The 23,726-nt window shown below is 50.5% G+C and overlaps 1 protein-coding gene across 1 annotated transcript in view; it reads left to right on the top strand.

The window, feature by feature from the left end:
* DIS3L2 (DIS3 like 3'-5' exoribonuclease 2) overlaps positions 1-23,726 on the top strand; it is a 1,275,365-nt gene that overhangs the window by 322,886 nt on the left and 928,753 nt on the right. The window lies entirely within an intron of this gene.

Here is a 23,726-nt window from a genome sequence, read left to right as displayed (position 1 = left end):
GCCGACCAGATCATCGGGAAGGTCGAAGGGTGGGAAGAAACTCTGCTTTCCCCCGGACGTTCCAGTTCTTTCTCCTGCTGCGGCCTCCGACAAGGTGCGGCCCTCGCCTCGCTCCACCATGGCGTCCCCTAAGGAGGGGGAGGTGACCTTGCCTACTCCTTCCCCTGGTATTCCAGAGGTCATGGCGGTGATCAATGTTAGCCTTATTCGTCAGGACCTGGATCGGATCCGCACTCGTCTCACTTCAGCGGAGCAGCTCGTGGGGCAGGTGGAGGATACTGTGGCGGACCATTCGGTGGCCATTCGCACCCTGCAGACCAAGGTGAGGACCCTGGAGTACAGAGCCGAGGATGCCGAAAACTGCTGTAGACGCAACAATATTCGCATCATCGGCCTGGCTGAGGGAGTGGAGGGTAAGGACGCTACTACTTTTGTGGAGGAACTGTTCCGCGGGCTTCTCCCTGCTGCCCGCCTGTCCCCTCATTTTACGGTGGAGCGGGCGCATAGGGTCCCCCCTCAGCCAGGCCCTCCTGGATCCCCCCCCCCCGCGCACTCTCATCCTCCGTTTGTTGAACTTTCGGGACAGGGATGAAATTCTCCGGGCTGCACGGGCTGTGGGGGAGCTCCGCCATCAAAATAACCGTCTTATGCTTTTCCCGGACTACTCCATTGAAACGCAGAAACTACGTAAGTCCTATGACTCTGTTAAGGCCTCCCTGCGCTCCCGTGGGATCAAGTACAGTGTTCTGTTTCCTGCTAAACTTAGGGTGGTGGACGGGGAATCTGTTCGCTTTTTCAACTCGCCTAAAGACGCTGCTGCTTGGTTGGAGACCCTTCCCCCCCCCCCCCCCCCCGGATAGAGGCTGATGACCGTGCTGGGTGTCTGGGGTTGAGTAATTGTGTTCTTCCCTTCATCTCTGCTACCGGAGCGGGGGAGGTTGCCCTCCCCTTGTGTCCGCACCTTGGGATCCTGTTTTGTCCCTGCTGTTCTGGATTGGTAGCTGTACCGCATCTGGCCTTCTCACCTGTTGTGAACTGTTGGATATTCTGCTGACCTGGATGCTGCTGAGGGACTGCGCCTGCTACTGTAACGAAATTCTCCTTTTTTCTGGAAGGACTGTACCCCCGGCTCTGCTGGGTGTTTTTCCCCCCTGTTTTTGGTACTTTGTCATTTATTGCCGGATTCCGCATCTCCTTGGGAGTTAGACTGCCTTAAGAACTCCGGACCGTCAGTTCCACCTGTGCCTCCTCATTGTTTTTTTCAGCCCTCGGGCCTTTGTTTTGGGATTGTGTGACCCCACTTCGGGGGTGCTGGAGGGGTGGTGGGGAAGGGGTTGTTGGCTACTGTTAGCCGGACTGGAATCCACATGGACATCCCTTTTGGTTTCCGGTTTTTCCCTTTTTTTTGTTTTTCTTACAGGTTCCTCAATGTACTGATTTTGACGCATGTATGGTGGTTACAGCTGATGCTGGGAGTCGGGGGCCAGGGGGTGGGTGGGGGACATTTCCTCTCCTGTCTTGTGTCCAAATGACCTGTAGTTGCTCCCTGCCTACCCCTTCTCTGTTTTCCACCTTGATTTTCTTTCTACACTGTTCTGATGCCTGACATTGATATTCTTTCCTGGAATGTCAGGGGACTGGGTACGGCGGTCAAGCGCTCATTGGTGCTGAACTACCTACGTCAACAGCCCCCTCACATCTGCATACTTCAGGAAACGCACCTTCTAGGGTTTTGGGTCTGAGACGCGCATGGGTGGGCACTCACTATCACTCGGTGTACTCTAGTTATGCTCGTGGAGTCAGTGTCCTGATCCATCGCTCTTTATCCTTTACTCTTCTGGATCTCCACACTGACCCGGAGGATCGCTATGTGATCATTCATGCTCTGGTGGGGGGTTCCCCTCTGGTTGTGGTGGGATTGTATCTCCCGCCCCCTGCTGAGCTCCCACTTCTGAATAAGGTTATGGAGGTGGTTCTCGGCTATGTGGCTGATTTCCTTTTAATGGGTGATTTCAACATGGTGATGTGCCCGGAGCGGGACAGACTTCATTCCTCTGCCGTGGGACCCTCCCGCCTTGCACATTGGGCGGAGGCTTTTGCCCTGTCTGACGTTTGGCGGGACTTTCACCCCACCACTCTTGCGTACAACTGCCATTCAGTGTCTCATCGCTCCCTGTCCTGGATAGACATGGCGTTTGCTTCCCACACTGTTACGCAGGGTCTCAGGGGTGTCTATCCTGGCCAGGGGTATATCAGATCATGCGCCACTGCGGGTGTCGTTGAGGGGGGGTCCTTCGGGCGGGGGCCTGTGGAGGCTCTCCAGATTTTGGGCCTTGCATGAGGGGATCCAGGAGAGGGTTCAGGAGGGGATTGAGCACTTTTGGAAGGATAATGTTGAGACCGCAGAGCTGCCTATCCTCTGGGATTCCTTTAAGGCGTGGCTTCGGGGTGAATATGGGCAGCGTATTTCGGAGGTACGCAGGGCATCTGAGAGATCTCTGGGGGAACGTGAGGAGGAGGCTCGGGTGCGGGAGGCTGCATATGTCGCTGACCCCTCCTCGACCTCCTATGGTTTGTGGCAATGTGCTCTCCGGGAGGTCCAACTGTTACGCACTGAGATGACTCGTAAATCAATGTGGTCTTCGGCTCAAAGGGTTTATGAGTATGGTAACAAAAATGGTAAGCTCCTGGCCTGGTTGGCGAAAGGTGTTGCTCCTCCGGTTCATATTAGTGGAATTAGGGCTATGGATGGGGAGCTTCTCCGCGCTCCGGAGGCTATTACTGCTAGGTTCCAACCCTTCTATGAAGAGTTGTACTCCTGCCGGGCAGATTACACTGACGGTGACTAGGGTTCCTATTTGGATCGGGTGGATTTCCCCGTATTGGAGGTAGAGGTCAGACAATCGTTGGAGGCGGACATCACATTGGAGGATGTGCAGTCGGGCAAAACCCCTGGGGTGGACGGTCTTCCTACGGAGGTGTACACGGTGTACCGGGATCTTTTGGCCCCCCGTTTGGTCTCCCTGTTTGAGCACAGCTTCTCCCATGGCTCTCTTCCGCCCTCTATGATGGAGGCGGTCATTATACTGGTTCCCAAACCTGGGAAGGACCCGGAGGACTGTGCCTCTTACAGGCCGATCTCGTTGATTAATGTTGATGCCAAGATTCTAGCAAAGGTGCTGGCACGCAGGCTTGCTGGTGTGCTCGATGTGCTGGTGCAGGCTGACCAAACGGGTTTTATGCCGGGGAAGGGAACTGATATCAATCTGCGTCGGCTCTTTCTGAACCTAGTGGCTGACCATGTTGATGGTGGTCAACGAGTTATAGCCTCTTTCGACGCCGAGAAGGCTTTTGACTCTGTGGAGTGGGGGTTTTTGTGGGCGGTGCTGCAGCGTTTTGGTTTTGGTCCTAATTTCCTGACTTGGCTACAGATGCTGTATCACTCGCCAGTAGCGAGGGTCCGTACTTCTGGGGGACTCTCAGGATCCTTCCCACTGCAGCGGGGTACTCGTCAGGGCTATCCGCTCTCGCCCTCCTTATTTACGTTGGCCCTTGAACCTCTGGCCATTTTTATCCGGAGCTCGCCTTCCGTTGTGGGTCTGCGGGTGGGCCCCCTGGAGGAGAAAATGTCTGTATGCAGATGACGCTTTTCTGTACCTGCATGATGCTGACTCCTCCTTGCGGGCTGCCCTTGAGATCTTTGACGAGTTTGGCCGCTTCTCTGGTATTGGGATCAACTGGTCCAAGTCGGTCCGGTTTCCCTTGGATGGGGAGACCAGGGCTGGTGCTGCTGTGACCCCTCTGCGGTGGGTGGATCAATTCCGCTATCTAGGTGTGGAGGTACGTAGAGATCGGCCACCTTTAGATCCTTGAACCTTGACCCCCCTTGTCGCCCATCTTCGGGATCGCTGTGCTCTCTGGGCCTCTCTCCCACTTAATCTCATGGGTAGAATTAACTTGCTCAAAAGGATTTTTTTGCCCAAGTTTCTATATTTTTTTAGGAATTGTCCGACTTGGCTGCCGCTATCCTTTTTTAGGCTCATCGACGGTCTCGTGGGCTTCTTTGTTTGGGCTGGGAGGTCTCCCCGCTTAGCGAAGTCTACCCTGTGCCTTCCTACTAGCTGTGGGGGGTTGGCCATGCCTGACTATCGGACTTACTTCTGGGCGGCGGTGCTGGTTACTGTAGGCTGGTGGTATGCGCAATCGAAGGGGAATGCAGCTGTATGCTTGGAGGCAGCTCTGGTTGGATCGCTGCAGGGCCTTGGTAATCTGGTGTATAGGGGGCTGCGGGCTTGCCCTCCGGCTCTCCTGCCCACTAGTTACCTTGCGGGTGTGGCTGGCAGCGCGCCGGCGGTTTTTGCGGTCTACCACGTGGTCCCCGGTGTGCCCCTTATGGGGGAACCCCAACCTACAACATTTGTGGTCTCTGCAGGACCCCCAGGTATGGGCCAGGTATGGGGTGCGGACTCTCCGGGATGTGTCCGGCGGGCTCCGTCCTCCCTTTTTCTGACCTTCGCAGAACGAGGGGTCTGCCGAGATGGATGTACTTTCGGTACCTCCAGCTGAGGCATGCTCTCCGAGCCCAGTTTCCTGAGGGTTTGACCCTGGAGATGGACCCAGTTGAGGAATTGTTGGCTCATGAGATGGTGGCCAAGCCGCTCTCATCCCTTTATCTCACTCTACAGTGTAATCATTCTCCCCGTATGGACAAGCTGTGGGATTCCTGGAAGGTGGATATCCCTGACCTGGATAGAGAGGACTGGGAGGATTGCTTTGAGACCGGTACTAAACTGATGATTTCTGCCAGGGATCGATTGATTCAGACCAAGTTTTGGCATAGAACCTATTACACCCCTCAGAAGTTACATAGGATCTTCCCCCAGAGATCTCCGCACTGCTCGCGCTGCCTGACTTTGGCGGGGACTTTCTACCATGTGTTTTGGGAATGCCCTAGGATAGCACAGTATTGGCTGCAAGTCTTTGATGTTATTAATCACAGGTTGGGTACGGCTCTCCTGGTCTCACCAGCTCTGGCCCTTTTGGGTATTGTGGACGATGATCAAAGACCTAGACCCACGAAACTGCTCATCAATTATCTGCTGTACTATGCTAAGAGGGAGATAATTCTGAAATGGATTGCTCTCCCCCCCCCCCCCCCCTCGGTACTCTCCTGGGAACGCTCTATAGATGCTGTTCTGCCACTATACAAATTGACCTATATGTTGCGAAACTGTCCTAAAAAATTTGACAGGGTCTGGCAGCCTTGGCTGGCACCTATGAGTTAGGTGTGGGTGCTGACCCTGTTTTGCTTAGGGTGTTCCCTGGTGGAGGTGCGGAGGGAGGGCTGAACGTTCTCTCCTGTGTGAATGTATTGTATTGCTGCAGTTAATTCGCTTGCTTCTGTATCTCCTGTTGACCTGTTCTGAATTTGTTATTTTGTGCATGTCTATCCACTTTTTTCAATAAAGGAACCGTTTGAATTGTAAAAAAAAAAAAAAATTAATGCAGCGCCAGAGGAATATTGTTCAGAATATGTTCAGAATTTGGCCTTGAGTACCATTAAGAGCCAGGTGTCTGCCCTGCCAATCTTGTTTCAGCGACCCCCAAGGAATTTGCTTTGCATACCTTGGATGTGGTTCGTGCGATTCGGGTGTAGCTGGCAGCTACTGAGTCTTTTCGGAGGTCAGACTCTCTTTTTGTGGTTACGGACAGACAAAGAAAAGGGCTGGCCGCTGCTTCAGCTACCATCTCCAGATGGGTCAGACAAGCAGTGACTCAGGCCTATTCCATTAAAAGTCAGGGTCCACCTTTCCTTGTCACGGCGCATTCTACTCGAGGGCTTCTTGGACCTTCCGTCATGAGGCATCAATATTGCAAGTTTGCATGGCTGCCACTTTGTTGTCCGCATTCTTTCACAAAATTCTATAAGGTAGATACTTTGGCATCTGCGGATGCTTCTTTTGGCCACAAAGTTTTGCAGGCTGCAGTTTGAGGGGCTGTTCCCTCTTGAGGGGTGTTTTTATTTATTTTTTTAAAACCTTTATTTTTTGTATGGGGCTCCTGGGACCCAGGTAAGGCTCCTGTGTCCTGGTTAAAGGCTCTTATGTTTAGCCTTGGGTTATTTTCCCCACACCTCGTTTTCCTTTTGGACGTCTCACTAATTATGATTTATGGAGCGATGTGTCCTTTGAAAGAAAATGGGATTTTTCTACTTGCCGTAAAATGTATTTCTCTGAGTTTGACGGACACAGCACCCACCCCTCTATGGAGTTCTGATACTTCTAATACTGCTCACTACTAAACTGATTTCCTAGAGCAGAGCGAGGTTATCATACCAGTTAAGGACGGCCCATGGGCGTAGCCAGGTGTTTTTTGTACTGCCTAGTCCTACTCCTGGAGGAGGCAATATAACCCACTAGTTATAATTTATGGAACACTGTGTCCGTCAAACTCAGAGAAATGGATTTCTCTGTCGCTCATTGACAGGTGCAGACTTCTTGATTAATATCAGTAGGGATATACTGCCCCCTACAGGAGTAGGACACTAGGCAGGAAAAAAGTTCTGGCCACACCTTATGGGCAGTCCCAGGGGGTATATCCTCTCTCTCCCTGCTACAGGATGTCAGTTTTTTTCTGCCTAGCCAGGAGTAAGGACCTAAGTTCCTTGCTGGGATCTCTGGTCCTGGCAAGCTTTTTTTAGATAAATCTTTTTTAGTTAGCTTTTTTTTCTCCAGTTTGTTCCTGTGAGATCTTCAAGCAATTATGCTGGATCTGGGCGACGGGCTGAATGTTGAGATCGGGTGGTCACCCCAGCCGGCCTACGAGCGCGTGCAGGCCCTAGCTCCGCGCTGGGTCGGTCGCGTCATAGTCCCGCTGGACCGGGAATGGCCCCGCGAGTTAAACGTCTCGCCAGGTCGGCTAAGACCAGTCTGAGTCGCGGCGTCCGTGTTGGCCGACAGCCCCCCCCCCTCGGTGGAGAGGGGTTCTGTCAGGAGTTGGCGCCCGCCTGTTCCGGTATGGTGAGTAGAATGTTCCCCCTCTCCCCCTGACGGGTTTTGGGGTGGACGCGGGCCCCTCCCTGGGGTGGTCGGACCCTCATGATCCCGGGTTCCCCTCTGTCCTGTTATGCACCCCCCACCTTCAATCTGGGTTACAGACCGCAAATGGGGGCGGTGGGGTGCGCCGCCGGTGTTGCCCTAAACGATCGTGCGGGGGGGTTACTACCTGTGCCTTCAGGTCCATCCACCGATCGATCCGTGGGTAGGCACGCGGGGGTCCCCTTTTTGGCACTGCGGACCGCACGGGGCCGCCATTTTTCCGCGGACCGCGCGGGGCCGCCATTTTGTTGTAGCATACATGTGCTCTGCATATAGGCAGCCATCTTGGTACACCCAGCTCGTCCTGCTTGAGAGCTGAGCAGCTGTAGTAATCACCAAGGGCGTGGCCCCTCCCTAGACCTGGGAAAATCACTCCACAAAAGACTTCCTGTCAGATAGACAGCGCTAAGAGCAGTCCTGGTTTGAACTCTGGTGCATCAAGTGGTGAGCCTTTTGGGGGTCTCTCTTCTCTCTCTCTCTCTCTCTCTGCGGGGGTCTCGAGCACGTGACCACTGGGGGCGCTTTAGCGCTGGGGGATTCTTTTAAAAAAAAAAAAAAGTTTTTTTTTTTTTTTTTTTTTTCATTTTGTCATTTTTTGCTGACCGGTTTCCCTGGCATTGCCATGGACCCTGCTGCACATGAGTCCCCATCTGATCCCCTCGAGGTGGCCGCAGGGCCCTCCGATTCTCCACTCACCATTGATTCGCTTTCAGCGGTCCTGGAGTCATTTGTGTCCCGGGTGGAGGTGGCCTGTCAGGGACGGGGGGCTAAAAAACGACCCCCGCCCACCCCTGTCTCGTCCGATACCTCAGACTCTGATCCTGAGCCGGTCGCTGCTGCCGCGGGTTCCTCCTTTAGGGTTGATGTCCCGCGTCCCTCTGACAGTGAGGATGATCTTCCTGCCTCTGCCATAGCGCAGGACAAAGCACTGGTGGACGCACTGATTATGTCAGTCCGGGAGACCCTAAAACTGGAGGTTGCACCAGTGGAGGCAGTTCAGACGGAAGTTGCCTTTGGCACTCGCATGCCCTCTAAGGTGGAAAAGGTGTTTCCCTTTCCCAAATGCTTTGATGATATTATTAAAGACGAGTGGGCTCATCCAAAACGACCCCCTGGGATGCCTAAACGGATTGCTAGGCGCTACCCATTTGAAGAGTCCCTCCTTAAAAAATGGACGCTGCCACCTGTGGTGGATCCACCGGTTTCCAGACTAAATAAAGCCCGGTGGAGGATTCCCCGTCCTTTCGGGATCCAGTTGACCGTAGGGCGGAATCTGTGTCCCGTTCCATATTCTCCCTGGCAGGATCGGCCCTAAGGCCAGTGTTTACCATTGCTCTGGTTTCACAGACATTGACGGAATGGGCCAAGCTATTACGCCATGACTTGGAGGGGAGAAGTCTCCCTCCTGCCGTGCCGGAGTTGCTGGAGCAAATAGTGCAGGGGCTACAGTTTGTGACGCCGCACTGGACGCTGCCCCATTGCTGGGGCGTGTGTCGATCTCGGCGGTGGGCCTCCGGCGCATGCTATGGTTAAAGTGCTGGTCGGCAGATCAGGCTTCCAAAAAAGCATTGACTGATCTCCCCTTTCAGGGGGATCGCCTGTTTGGTGCTACCTTGGATGAGATTATTAAGGATCTCACTGGGGGCAAGAGCACCTTTCTACCACAGGCTAATAAAGGTAAGGAACCTCGTCGCAGACAGGGACCTTCCTTTACAGCTCAAAATTTTTTTCGCTCCTCCAGGGGGGGGCGATAAGGCAAATTCCTCCAAAGCCCCCCCTTTGACCAGAGACCCTGGTCTGGTAAGCAAAAATCCGGTCCTTCCAGACCTGAGGAAAAGACCGCTTCAGCCTGAAGGTGCGCCCCCACCCAGATCAAGGGTGGGGGGATGTCTTCGCCGGTTCCCGGACCCGTGGCTCTACAGTATTCAAGACAAATGGGTTCACGAGGTCATACGGTCGGAACACAAGATCGAGTTGCGATCGCTTCTACCGGTGAGGTTCTTCCCTTCCAATATGCGACTGTCCCCGAATCGCCTAATGGCTCTGTTGGGGGCAGTGCAGCACTGGATGCAAAGGGCGCCCATAGAGGGTGCCTATCTTCACGTTCCCATTTACGCAGGACACCAGCGGTATCTGCGCTTTGCGGTGGGAGCGGACCATTAACAGTTTGTAGCGTTACCCTTTGGTCTCGCCTCTGCTTTCCGGGTCTTCACAAAAGTTTGGGCCCTAGTCCTGGCGTTGTTGCGGCAGCAGGGCATATCTGTCCTGGGCTACCTGGACGACCTCTTCTGTGCGGAGTCTCCGCAGGCTCAGTGTCATACTCGGACTCTTCAAAAGGAGATTCTTCTCAAATGGAACTGAAATTCCAATTCCCTGGACAATCGGATCCGGCTGAGTGAGCGGACCAGGTAGTTTCTGGTTTGGGGGCCTCGGTCTCCGATGCTCAGTCAGGGGAAGCCCTTTTTTCCGAAAGTATCCAGGTTATCGATAAATGTGTTGGAACTGAAAGCGATCAGGTTTTGCCTGGTTCACCGGACCGAGCATCTTCAGGGCTGCTCGGTTCGGATTCAGTCAGACAATGCCACGGCCGTGGCCTATGTCAATCATCAAGGGGACACCAAGAGTGTTCTGGCGGCCGTGGAAGTGGCCGGCAGGTTTTGGGCGGAACAGTTTGTTCCGGCTCTTTCTGCAGTTTAAGTTCTGGGTGTGGAAAATTGACAGGCGGACTTTCTCAGCCGTCAGACCCTGGATCAAGGGGAATGGCCTCTTCAGACAGAGGTGTTTCACCAGTTGTGCCTTCATTGGGGCACCCCAGACGTGGATCTGTTGGCATCTCAGCGCAACAGAAAGGTGCAGAGGGTTGTAGCACGCGCCCGCGATCCTCTGGCGGACGCCGCAGACGCACGGAATTCTCCGTGGGGGCAGTACCAGCTGCTGTATGCCTTTCCTCCTCTCAAGTTGTCACCGAAACTTCTTCGCAGGATAGAGGCGGAGGGAATTCCAGTCATCCTTGTGACTCCGGATTGGCCTCATCGGGCCTGATATGCCTTGGTGACTTCCTCTCAGGGAAGATCCGTTGTCTCAGGGACCGATCGTCCATCCTGCTTTACGATCACTGGCTTTGACGGCTTGGCTGCTGAGAGCCAGGTGCTGAAGGACAGGGGTTTGTCTGTTTCAGTTATTCCCACTCTGATTAAAGCAAGGAAAGCAACTTCCAGAAAGATCTATTATCGCAATGGAAGTCTTATATCGCGTGGTGTGAGTCCCTCGGGGTTCCTCCATGTTCTTACTCGGTGGCTCGGATATTGGCCTTCCTGCAACGGGGTTTGAGCTGAAGCTGGCCTTGAGCACTATCAAGGGTCAGGTTTCAGCATTGGTGATCTTCTTCCAGAGGCCACTGGCTACTCATTCTTTGGTGCGGAATTTCATCCAGGGGGTGCAGCACCTGGCTCCTGCGGTGCGCACGCCCTTGACGCCCTGGGATCTTAATTTGGTGTTGTCGGTTCTCTAGAAACCTCCCTTTGAAAATATTAGGGAGATTCCCTCGCTTACCTTATCCCAGAAGGTGGCTTTTTTGGTGGCTATCACTTCTGCACGCAGGGTGTCGGAACTGGCCGCATTGTCCTGTCGTTCCCCATATCTGGTGGTTCATAGGGATAAGGTGGTTCTTCGTTCAAATCCATCCTTCCTTCCTAAGGTGGTTTCAGAGTTTCATTTGAATGAAGATATTGTATTGCCTTCCCTGTGTCCTAAGCCCAGTCATCCTCTGGAGTTTTCGTTACACTTCTTGGATGTGGTTCGGGCGATCAGGGTGTACTTGGCTACTACTGACTCTTTTCGTAAGGCTGATTCACTTTTTGTGATCACGGATGGCCCTAGAAAGGGGTTGCGTCTGCCGCGACTATCTCCAGATGGATCAGACAGACGGTGGTGCAGGCTTATTCTATTAAGGGTCGGGTTCCTCCATTCCCTGTTAAGGCGCACTCCACTCGGGCTCTTAGTGCTTCCTGGGCCTTCCACCATCAGGCGTTGGTGCTTCAGGTTTGCAAGGCGGCTACCTGGTCGTCGGTTCATACCTTTACAAAATTTTATAAAGTTGATGTGCTGGCATCGGTGGATGCCTCTTTTGGCCGCAAGGTTCTGCAGGCCGCCGTTTGAGGGGACCGTTGGTCTACCTCGGGGGTTTTTTGTTTTTTTCAGTTGGGTCTCATCCTTTTGTCCGATGAGTCCTTGATGCTTCTGGTTGGCTCCGGTTGGGCCTTCTGGATTGGATTTTTATTTGTTATCCCACCCCTCATTTGTGGCACTGCTTTGGGACGTCCCTACTGATATCAAGAAGTCTGCGTCTGTCAATGAGCGACAGAGAAAATTGGATTTTTGACTTACCGTAAAATCCTTTTCTCTTAAGCTCATTGACAGACACAGGATCCGCCCCTCTATTTTTGAGTTGGTTTGGGTTGAATTCTCTGACACTGCTTTGTTACATAACTGACATCCTGTAGCAGGGAGAGAGAGGATATACCCCCTGGGACGGCCCATAAGGTGTGGCCAGAACTTTTTTTCCTGCCTAGTGTCCTACTCCTGTAGGGGGCAGTATATCCCTACTGATATTAATCAAGAAGTCTGCGTTTGTCAATGAGCTTAAGAGAAAAGGATTTTACGGTCAATGAGCTTAAGAGAAAAGGATTTTACGGTAAGTCAAAAATCCAATTTTTGCGGTAAGTACAAAAATTCCAATGTTACATTCTGGTAGTAGAGCTGGGTTTCAAGCTTGGAAAAACACGATCACTGTTGGATCAAGCAGGCATTCATAGAAGCTTACAAAATAATGAATTAGTATCCTCCCCCCCAATGGCTCATTCTACACGCTTGGGCAGAGCAAGCTGGGATGAAGCCATAAGAAATTGGTCGAGCAGCGATGCAGTCAAGCTATTCAACTTACGTTAAGCATTACAGGTTGGACCTTCTCTCAGCGCAAGATCAGTCGTTTGGGAGACAGGTCCTTCAGGCGGAAGTCCCCCCTATCCCCCCAGTTTGGTAAGTTCTCTGATACTCTCCGGTGTTGTCCTGGACAGACTGGAGAAAACCTGTGTTAATCTTACCGGTAACGGTTTCTTGGAATCATCCAGGACATTAGGGATTCCCTCCCTATATGCTGTTATAAATTTGGACTGTTTTTTTTTTTTTTGTTTCAGAAATGTTGCAGGGAGATGTTGAGCTGCCCTTTAGCCCAGGTTACACTGGGGCCGTTTTGAAATTGTGCGAGTTCAGCTGAACACGCACTATTTTAAGACGGCATTTCAATCTGACTTCGGAGAGGATTTCAGATGTGTGCGGGTTCCTGCACATGTGTATGGATATCACCCCTCAAAAGTAGTACAGAAACTGCTTTTGTGAATCAGGCAGCACAACGATTCGAACAGTGCAATTGCCTTCGATTTGACATGGCAGATCAGACCAATGTGAACCTGGGCTTAAAGACTTGTTTTTCCTGCCTCCAGAGGTGGAAACTTTCTCCTGTGCCGTCCTGGACGACTCCCACAATCCAAGTTACCGGTAAATCGAACTCTGGTTTTCTGTACTTAAAATGGTTTGTTCAAAGCTTTGAAATGTGAGCATGAGCAATAATGGCATCTCTTTGATTCATCAATGTGAAGTCTCAAGGCTGCATGTTACAGTGGCAATATAAACCCTTCACACCTTGTTGGCTATGCTACACACATGAAAGAACCTATGAAAACATGGGACTGTTGACGCACATACAGTAACTGGATCTAGAAGAAGTAGCCCTGCTGCTTTGCATGTAGCTTGGATATATATTCAGTACTGTTACATTTGCTAATGTAACAGCCCTGCATGAGTCCTATTACATTTAAAAGAAATTGCCACATTGATAGATTTCGGTTGCACATTAACGACTTGTTGACCCAAAAAGTGTTCTGTTTTTTTTTTTTTTTTTTTGCTTTACTTGAAACTTAGACTGATGACAATTTTTATGACCGTGATGGACAAGGACGATTAGAATTACATTTTTTAGGTTTGCCTTCAACTATGTAGTGCAAGAAGAGGCCTGATTGCAAACAAATAGAAATTGTTTAGATTTGACTTCATATTATATGGTTTTGGTAAAACTAAAGAAAAATTGTACAAGAAAATTGTATAATGTATGGCCAGCCGAAGGAAGGCATTTGTCGGTTCACAAATCAGTTCATTTGTGACAGGTGGTTCAATGATCTGTTGAGTTAGTCAAGAATGTCCTTGAGAATTTTCTTGGTAACTACCGAGCACCAAACTACATTTAGCTGATTAATTGCTTACAGCATACAGGAAAATGAAGTGCTACATGTCACTGAAGATACATTTTCTGCATTCACACTTAAAGCGGTAGTATACTCCGCTTTTTAATTTTTACCTACAGGTAAGCCTATAATAAGGCTTACCTGTAGGTAAAATTAATATCTCTTAACCACTTTAGCCCCGGAAGATTTTGCTGCTCAATGACCAGGCCACTTTTTTCAATTTGGCGCTGCGCAACTTTAACTGACAATTGCGCGTTCATGCAATGCTGTACCCAAACGCAAAAGTTATCGCGTTTGCTAACTACAGTAAAGATTTATGTAATTTTTATATTTTTTTTTACTAGTAATGGCAGGGATTTGCATTTTTTTTTGGTGGGACTGTGAAGTGACGGACAGATGGGACCCCTAACTGCTACAGTAATCAGTTCTATAAATATGCACTGTTACTGTAATGACACTGGCAGGGATGGGGTTAACACTGTTGGCGATCAAGGGGTTAAATGTATGCCTCATGCTTACTGACGTGTGGGGGGAGGGGGGTTCTGTGACACAGAGATGGCAGGTTCAGCTATGCTGAATCCTGTGATCTCTCCCTGTCTGTCACAGATAAGATCCCCCTGCTTTGTTTACACAAGCAGGCGGATCTTCTCACACTTTCCCCAACGATCGGAGAAGAGAGACGGCACACTTTCCCCGATCATCGGGGAAGAGAGATGGCAATCGCCACCTCTCCTCCTCTGGCCCGACTCCCGCTGTGTCTAAACACAGCGGGTGTGCGCCTCCAGCAGCGCGTGCACCACTGAGACAGCTAGGAGTCCATCGACGTAGGTCTATGTAGCTGGACCCAGGGGAGTCGCTGTGCTGCAGTAGCAGCACAGTGAGTGGTTGGCAAGTGGTTAAACCTGCATGGTTTAGGAGATATTCACCCTGTATGAAGCGCGGCGCATGCGCTCTGAAGGTCCAGCGTATTTTGCCGTACCTTCAGAGCTCCTAGCCGGAAAGTTAACTCCCGCGCACATGTGCGGGAGTGACATCATCGTGGCTCCGGTTAGTCACAGCGCTGGAGCCGCTGATCTCAGAAGAGATGCTGAGGGAACATTTCAGGTCCCTCAGCAGTGTCCGGGCGACCGTGTGGGGGCTCTGTTCGAAGGTAAGTATTTCCTAATATGCTAGTATGCGATGCATACTTTCACATTAGGCCATTGTCCTGCTTGTTTTTTTTTTTTTTTTTTACACTGGATGCAGCCGCTTTAAACTGATTTCCTTAAAATATAGGTGCAGTCAGAGATGAACATGGTGAAAAATTTCACCAGGACATTGCTACAATAGAAACATGGTATCAGGCCAACTGGGGATCTATAATTTCTTGTGTAATATTGTTGGTCACTGCAGCGAGTGTGCTAAACTAAACATGTTGGCATTGTTTGAGATTCTTTGGATAGAACTGTCCTGTCAGGTTGCAAATTTTACACATTAACTTGGAATTTAAATTCTTCATTGTAGAACATTAACCGTGGATTTTTATAATGGCATAATACCAGAATAATACCAGAATATTGGTATGCTTATTTTAGACAAAAAAACATTTGAAGATTCCTAAAAGCCAATAAAACCTTTCTTTCAAGCTACAGCGTTGCTCCCATTAGTATCTTACACCTAAAATGGAATTCAGATGAAGAGTGCATGGAGGAGTTCAGAAGATGCACTGTATACACATTGCCCTTTTAGATTAACTTACAAGCTAATGCCTTATGAAATGGATCTAATGTTTGTTAGGCTTTTTAATATACAGTGTTCAAAAGAAATCAGTGAAAAAATAACTAAGCTAGAGCTGCACGATAAATTAAGAAATTTCTGCTAGATAACTATAAACACAATGTTTTACAATGTATCATTTCGTTCTTTTAGATCAAAGAAATGAACTTCTGTCTGTAACTGAGGGCAGTTTAACCTCTCAAAGACAGCCTTTTTCTTACACTTGTTGTCTCAGAGACAACATCGGGCTATCGGGGCCCGGCAGCCAGCGCTCTGGAAGTGGGAGGATAGAAGGGGCCCGGCCGCCATCGCTATGGAGGGGAGGGGCCCTGCAGGCAGCCGTCACTATGGAAGTGAGGAGGGGAGGGGCCCGGCATCCGGCGTTATGGAAGTGGAAGGAGGGCAGGGGCCCTGCAGGCAGTCGTCGCTATGGAAGTGAGAGGAGGGGAGGGCCCGGCATTCAGCGCTATGGAAGTGGGAGGAGAGGAGGGGCCTGCGGCTGGTGCTGCTTCCGTGGGATGAGGGGCCCGGCTGGGGTTTCCATGGTGTCCTCAGTGAGCAGGGGCGTGTCGACATCGATGTCACAATGTCCACAGGTAGGTAATTTCTCTAAATAGATAACCGTCTAAAAATGATTGTACAGTACATGTTTTGTTCAAGGCAAGCCCAACTAATTGCCAGATCCACTGACACCCCCACCAATATGTGATCTCCCCCAAATTCACCTTTGTACAGCAGTGGTGAATTTGGGGGAGATCCCATATTGGTGGGGGTGTCAGTGGTGATGTGGGGGGGGGGTTATGACACAGCGGTGGTGAATTTGGTGGGGAGATCACATATTGGTGGGGGTTCAGTGGTGAATTGTGTGGTGTGGGCGGGGGGTATGACGCAGCGGTGAATTCGGGGGGAGATCACATATTGGTGGGGGTGTCGGAGGTGGTGTGGGGGGGGGGGTTTGACACACCGGAGGTGTCGCCACCACTGTCATACCCCCCTACACCACCACTGACACCCCCACCAATATGTGATCTCCCCCCAAATTCACCGCTTTGTCATCCCCCACCACCCCACACATTTCACCACGGTCACCCCCCCCCACCCCAACATGTGATCTCCCCACCAAATTCACCACCACTGTATCATACCACCCCCCACAAACAATTCACCGCTGATCTCACTAAAATCACCACTGCTGTCATTAGGGGGGAATGACACAGTGGTGAAGTGTGTGTGTGGGGGGGGGGTATTATAAATACAGAGGTGGTGTAAGGCCCCCCCCTGCTAAACCACACAATTCACCACTGACACCCCCCACTCTAATATGTGATCTCCCCACCAAATTCACCACTGCTGTGTCACCCTCCCCCCCTGTACGCCACACAGTTCACTACCGACACCCCACCAATATGTGATCTCCCCCAAATTCACCACCGCTCTCATTCTGCACCACACAATTCACCACTGACACTTGGGGCTGACGATTCAGCACTGCCCCCCCCCCCCACCAATATATGATCTCCACCCCCAAATTCAGCACCACACTGTGATCCCCTTCAGACCTGATCATTCACTACTACTATGGAACTCCTTACCCTTATCTGTCCGATTATCTCCTACCTGCTCTATTAGCTTTTAAGCGATCTCTGAAAACCCTCCGTTTCAGAGAAGCCTATCCTACCCACACCTAACAAATGTACCTCCATTTTCTCCATCAGCCCATCCCCCACGGTTATTGCCTTTTGTTTCACTTGACCCTCCCTTCTAGATTGTAAGCTCTAACGAGCAGGGCCCTCTAGTTCCTCCTGTTTTGAATTGTATTGTAATTGTATTGTCTTCCCTCGCATTGTAAAGCACTGTGCAAACTGTTGGCGCTATATAAATCCTGTATAATAATATTAATAATAATAATACCTAGCCCCCCCCCCCTTTCCCTGCCAATTCACTGCCACCCCAATCCCAACCTCCACTGATACTACCTGGCTTTTTATATTGGTGGATCCATAACATCCTATTCCATCAGTCCCTTTAAATGCAACACCATCTGTCATACCACTTATAGATGTCTGCAGAAAACTGCATATGTGACCAGACCCCCCCCCCCCCCCAAGAACTGGTAATTCTCCACGACCTGACCCCCCCCCCCCCACTGCTACAAATGTGATTCTCCCCCTGACCCAACAATTGACTATTGCACCGCACCACCATTGCCACTATTTAATTCCCCCCTCCCTTTAGGGTTGCCATCTCATCCCTTTTACCACTTCAGCCCCTGAAGAATCTGACCAGGCCCTATTTTGCAATTCGGCACTGCGTTACTTTACCGACAATTGCGCAGTCGTGCGACGCTGTACCAAAACAAAGTTTACGTCCTTTTTTTCCCACAAATAGAGCTTTCTCTATCGCTCATTGACAGACGTAGTCTTCTTGATTCTCAAGAGCTGGGTTATGTTGTCTCCGCAGGAGTAGGACTAGGCAGAATGACAAAACGTTCTGGCTCCACCCTAGGGGCAGTCCCTGAGGGTATATCCTCCCTCTCTCTGCTACAGGGAATCAGTTTTTTTCTGTCTAGTCAGGAGTAAGGACCTAAGTTCCTTGCTGGGATCTTTTGGTCCTGGCAAGACTTTTTTCTTTAAGAAAAAGACATTTTTTAGGTAGTTTTCTCCAGTGTTTTTTCCTGTGAGATCTTCAAGCAAAAATGCCGGACTGGGCGACACTTGTGGTCACCCCAGCCGGCCTACGAGCGCGCGCAGACCATGGCATTGCGCTTGGTTGGCCGCGACATATTCAAGTAAGTATGCGGGGCCGGGCGACGGGCTGGATGTTGAGATCCAGTGGTCACCCCGGTTTCTGCCTAAGAGCGCGTGCAGACCAGTGCGCTGAGTCGGCCGCGACGGAGTCCCAGTAAAGGGACTGACTTTGCGAGTTAAAAGCTCGCTTGGACGCCAGGTACCAGAGAGTCGAGGCGTCCACAAACCCCCACCCCGGTGGAGAGGGTATTGTGAAGAGAGGGTGCCTGTCGGTTCGGTATGGTGAGTAAACGTTCCCTTTTTTCCTCATTATGAGGCAGTATATATTATGGGCCCCTCCATATATGGTCAGTATATATCTGATACTTACAAGTCCCCCTTGTAATACAGCATGTGTTTGTGGGAAGTGGACTTGGTTCAAGAGCTAACACTCTACCCAGCAGACTGTAACATTACAGCAGACATAGGAGGTATAATCCTACCTTATGTGCAGTGTATCTCTGTAGATCCATATGTCACCTCTTAGCAGAGTGCAGGTGGATGTGCTGGGAAGACGATATCGGCGGTCCGCCGCCATTTTGCCGTAGACCGAATGCATGTATGTCCTCAGGTCACGCCGGCCGCCATGTTTTTGGAGTCTTATGTCTCTTCTATGGGGGCGGCCATGTTTTGTGAGCCCAGCTACCTCGTGGAGGGCTGGGAACGCCGGAAGGCGTACACAGGGGGCGGAGCCACGCCTTCTGCCCGGGAAAAAGCAAACAGCTCCTTCCAGTCTGTGTAAGACAGACGCTGACTGCAGTTTGTTGGAAACTGCACTGCATCGGTTGGTGAGCCTTGGGGGTCCCTCTCTCTCTCTCTGGGATCGAGAAGCAGGTACTCTGAGGGGCGCTATTGCGCTAGGGGGAGACACACAAAAAAAAAAAAAAAAAAGAGAAAAAGTTTTTTTGTTTTTGTTGGCAAAGGTGTCCTGTATTAACATGGACCCTGCCACTCATGTATCTCCTCCGGATCCCCTCGAGGGGTCTGCGGGATCCTCCAGCACCCCATTGACAATTGAATCTTTGTCAGCTATTATGGAAACTTTTGTGTCCCGGGTGGAAGTGGCTTGTCAGGGACAGGGCGCAAGAAAGCGACCCCCGCCTAACCCCTTATTATCTGAAACTTCGGATTCAGACTCTGAGCCTATTTCTGCAGTTGCAGGTACTTCATCTGGTATTGGTGTCTCGGGTCCTGTCTCTTCAGACAGTGAGGAGGATGTTTCGGCATCCGCCATAGCCTGAGAGGAAGCGTTGGTAAACGCACTCATTGTATCTGTTCAAGAGACTTTAAGGTTACAGGGTATTCCATCAGAAATAGCTGAAACTGAGATCCCTTTTGGGACTAAAAAGCGCATCAAAGTGGCGAAGGTTTTTCCATTGCCCAAATGTTTTGGCAATCCAATCGAAGAAGAATGGCGTCTGCCAAAACGCACTTTTAATATTTCTAAACGCATTGACAGGCGTTATCCGTTTGAGGAAACCCTTATTAAGAAATGGACAGAACCACCTGTGGTGGATTCACCTATTGCTAGATTGAATAAAGCCACGGTTATTCCTTTAGAAGACGCTCCGTCTTTTAAAGATCCAGTGGATCGCAAGATAGAAGCTATGTCTCGCACCATGTTTTCCTTGATTGGATCAGCTTTCAGACCAATAATTGCTATTGGTCTGGTTTCGCAGGCTGTAACTGAATGGACCAAGTGGTTACGCCGGGACTTGGAAGAAGTCCCTCAGGCGGTATCAGATTTGTTGGAACAAATGATACAGGGGTTACAGTTTGTATGTGATGCGGCGTTAGACGCCACTCCATTAATGGCGCGAGCATCAGTCTCAGCAGTGGTTCTCAGGCGTACACTGTGGCTAAAAGGTTGGTTAGCCGACCAAGGTTCCAAAAAAGCATTGGCTAATATCCCCTTTTCAGGAGAGCGTCTATTTGGAGCCAACTTAGATGAGATCATTAAGGATCTCACCGGTGGAAAAAGCACCTTTTTACCGCAAAATTTTAAAGGTAGAGGAACTCGTCAAAGACGAGGGCCTTCTTTTTCTGCTCACAAGAGGTTTTTTCGTCCAGCGGGTGAAAAAACTAAGTCCTCCAAAGCTCCTGCAGGAGGCGTCAGGGGTCGTTGGTCGGGCAAGCAAAAACCCGCCCCCTCCAGACCTGAAGATAAACCATCCAAAGCCTGAAGGTGCGCCCCCACCCATAACTGGGGTGGGGGGACGTCTTCGTCGGTTCCCGGATCCATGGCTTTCCAGAATCCCGGACAAATGGGTTTGCGAAGTCATAAGGTCAGGGTACAAGATCGAGTTTCGATCTCTCCCACCGGCGCGATTCTTCCCTTCCTATATCCGACTATCCGCAGATCGTTTAGAAGATCTGCGGAGAGCAGTCACAGATTTACTACAACAAGGAGTGGTAGTCCACGTTCCTTGGACAGAACGGTTTCAAGGGTTTTATTCAAACCTGTTTACAATACCCAGGAAAGAGGGCAAAGTGCGTCCAATTCTGGACTTAAGAGCACTCAATTCTTTCGTCAACATAAGAAGATTCAGAATGGAGTCCATTCGCACGGTAGCAGCCTTCCTGCATCCAGGGGATGTCCTAGCGTCCATAGACATCAAGGACGCCTATCTTCACATTCCCATTTTCGCAGGACATCAGCGTTTTCTACGCTTTTCCGTAGAGGAGAACCACTATCAGTTTGTGGCGTTACCTTTCGGTCTCGCCACGGCTCCGCGGGTCTTCACAAAGGTGTTGGCCCCAATGTTGGCACTTCTGCGCCAAAGAGGTATATCGATTCTAGGTTACCTAGACGATCTTCTGCTTCATGCAGAGTCTCCTCAGACCTTGCTACAAAACATAGAAATTACTATGATTTCTTTACAGAAATTCGGGTGGCTGGTGAACCAGCAAAAGTCATTTCTGGTTCCCACCCAGAGGCTCGAATATCTGGGTCTAATTCTAGACACAGTCAGGACGAGAGTTTTCCTTCCGGTAGGGAAACTTCGAAAGATTCAATCAGCAGTCCAGTTGTTACTGTCCAACAGCTGGTCTTCCCTTCGGACGTGCATGAGGGTTCTGGGGTTGATGGTGGCTTCATTCGAAGCAGTCCCATTTGCCCAGTCCCATACCCGAATTCTTCAGCAAGAGATTCTTCTCAGATGGAATCGGAATCCGGAATCCCTGGACAATCAGATACGATTGAGCAAACAGACCAGAGAGTCTCTGGTTTGGTGGCTTCGGTCTCCAATGCTCAGCCAGGGAAAGTCATTTCTGCCAATATATTGGACGATAGTGACCACGGATGCCAGTCTATCCGGATGGGGAGGAATTCTTGGTCAGTTATCTGTCCAGGGACTTTGGTCCCCGGAAGAATCCAGGTTACCGATAAATGTATTGTAACTGAGAGCGATCAGACTTTGTCTGATTCACTGGACCGAGCAGCTCCAGGGCAGCCCGGTTCGGATCCAGTCGGACAATGCCACGGCCGTGGCTTATGTCAATCATCAGGGGGGCACCAAGAGTGTCCGAGCGGCCAAAGAAGTGGCTTGCATTCTTCGCTGGGCGGAACGATTTGTTCCAGCAATCTCTGCGGTGTTCATTCCGGGGGTGGAGAATTGGCAGGCAGATTATCTCAGCCGTCAGACCCTGGATCAGGGGGAATGGTCCCTCCATCCAGACGTTTTCCACCAGTTGTGCCTACGGTGGGGCACCCCGGATGTGGATCTGTTGGCATCACGATTCAACAGGAAAGTTCAGAGATTCGTGGCTCGCTCCCGCGATCCTCTAGCAGAAACCGCAGACGCACTGATCGCCCCCGTGGGGGCAATACCAGCTAATATATGCCTTCCCTCCTCTCGCGTTACTGCCAAGACTTCTTTGCAGGGTAGAGGAGGAAGGAATCCCAGTAATCCTGGTAGCTCCGGACTGGCCTCGTCGAGCTTGGTACGCCGACATGGTCAGACTGGTGGCGGACGTCCCATGGAGACTTCCTCTCAGGGAGGATCTACTGTCTCAGGGACCGATCTTCCATCCTGCTTTACGATCGCTGGCTTTAACGGCCTGGCTATTGAGACCCAGGTGCTGAAGGACAAAGGTTTGTCAGCTTCAGTTATTCCTACTCTAGTTGAAGCAAGGAAAGCGACTTCCAGAAAGATTTATCATCGCACATGGAAGTCCTACATTGCATGGTGTGAACCTTTGGGGTTCCGTCCTCGGTCTTATTCGATTAGTCGAATATTGGCTTTTCTGCAACAAGGGGTTGAGCAGAAACTGGCCTTGAGTACTATCAAGGGTCAGGTCTCAGCATTAGCCATCTTCTTTCAGAAGCCTTTGGCTACTCATTCCTTGGTGCGGAATTTCATCCAGGGGGTGCGACATCTGGCTCCGCCAGTGCACGCGCCGTTACCCCCCTGGGATCTTAATTTAGTGTTGTCGGTTCTTCAGAAACCTCCCTTTGAAGATATTAGGGAGATTCCTCTACCCACGTTGTCCCAGAAAGTGGCCTTCTTGGTGGCTATTACTTCTGCACGCAGGGTGTCAGAACTGGCCGCATTATCTTGTCGTTCACCATATCTGGTGGTTCATAGAGATAAGGTGGTTCTTCGTCCGAATCCATCCTTCCTACCAAAAGTGGTTTCAGAATTTCATCTGAATGAAGAAATTGTATTACCTTCCCTGTGTCCTAAGCCCAGTCATCCTCGGGAATTTGCTTTGCACTCCTTGGATGTGGTCCGGGCGATCAGGGTATACTTGAAAACGACAGACTCGTTTCGCAAGACGGATTCACTTTTTGTGATCCCAGATGGACCCAAAAAGGGGTTGCCTGCATCTGCCGCGACCATTTCCAGATGGATCAGACAGACGGTAGTGCAGGCTTATTCTATTAAGGGTCGGGAGCCCCCGTTCCCTGTTAAGGCGCACTCCACTCGGGCACTTAGTGCGTCATGGGCCTTTCGCCATCAGGCGTCAGTGGTCCAGGTGTGCAAGGCGGCTACCTGGTCGTCGGTGCATACCTTCTCTAAACATTATAAAGTTGATGTAATGGCATCGTCTGATGCCTCATTTGGCCGCAAGGTTTTGCAGGCCGCAATTTGAGGAGACCAGTGGTCTACCTCGAGGGTTTTTTTCCGTTGGAAAATTTTTTCTTTAGCCTCATTCTTTGTTTATAATGAGCCTTTAAAACTTCTAGTTTGGCACCGGTTGGGCCTTCTAGATTGGATTTGATTTTGTCAATCCCACCCCTCATTTTGTGGCACTGCTTCTGGATGTCCCAGCTCTTGAGAATCAAGAAGACTACGTCTGTCAATGAGCGATAGAGAAAAATGGATTTTTGTAAGAACTTACCGTAAAATCCTTTTCTCTTAAGCTCATTGACAGACGTAGTACCCGCCCCTCTATCATTGAGTTGGGTTGGGTTAAATTCTCTGTACTGCTTTAAACAGAACTGATTCCCTGTAGCAGAGAGAGGGAGGATATACCCTCAGGGACTGCCCCTAGGGTGGAGCCAGAACGTTTTGTCATTCTGCCTAGTCCTACTCCTGCGGAGACAACATAACCCAGCTCTTGAGAATCAAGAAGACTACGTCTGTCAATGAGCTTAAGAGAAAAGGATTTTACGGTAAGTTCTTCCAAAAATCCATTTATCTTTTTTTTTTTTTTTTTTTACTAGTAATGGCGGCGATCTGTGATTTTTTGCGTGACTGAGACATTGCGGCGGACAGATCGGAACCCTAACTGACATTTTTGACACCTTTGGGCGGACCAGTGACATTACTACAGTAATCAGTGCT

Source organism: Pelophylax lessonae (genome assembly GCF_965119305.1).
Source record: "Pelophylax lessonae genome assembly, chromosome: 3".
Lineage (NCBI taxonomy): Eukaryota > Metazoa > Chordata > Amphibia > Anura > Ranidae > Pelophylax > Pelophylax lessonae.
The sequence above is the reverse complement of the archived record's forward strand: the minus strand, read 5'-3'. Positions and strand labels throughout refer to the sequence as shown.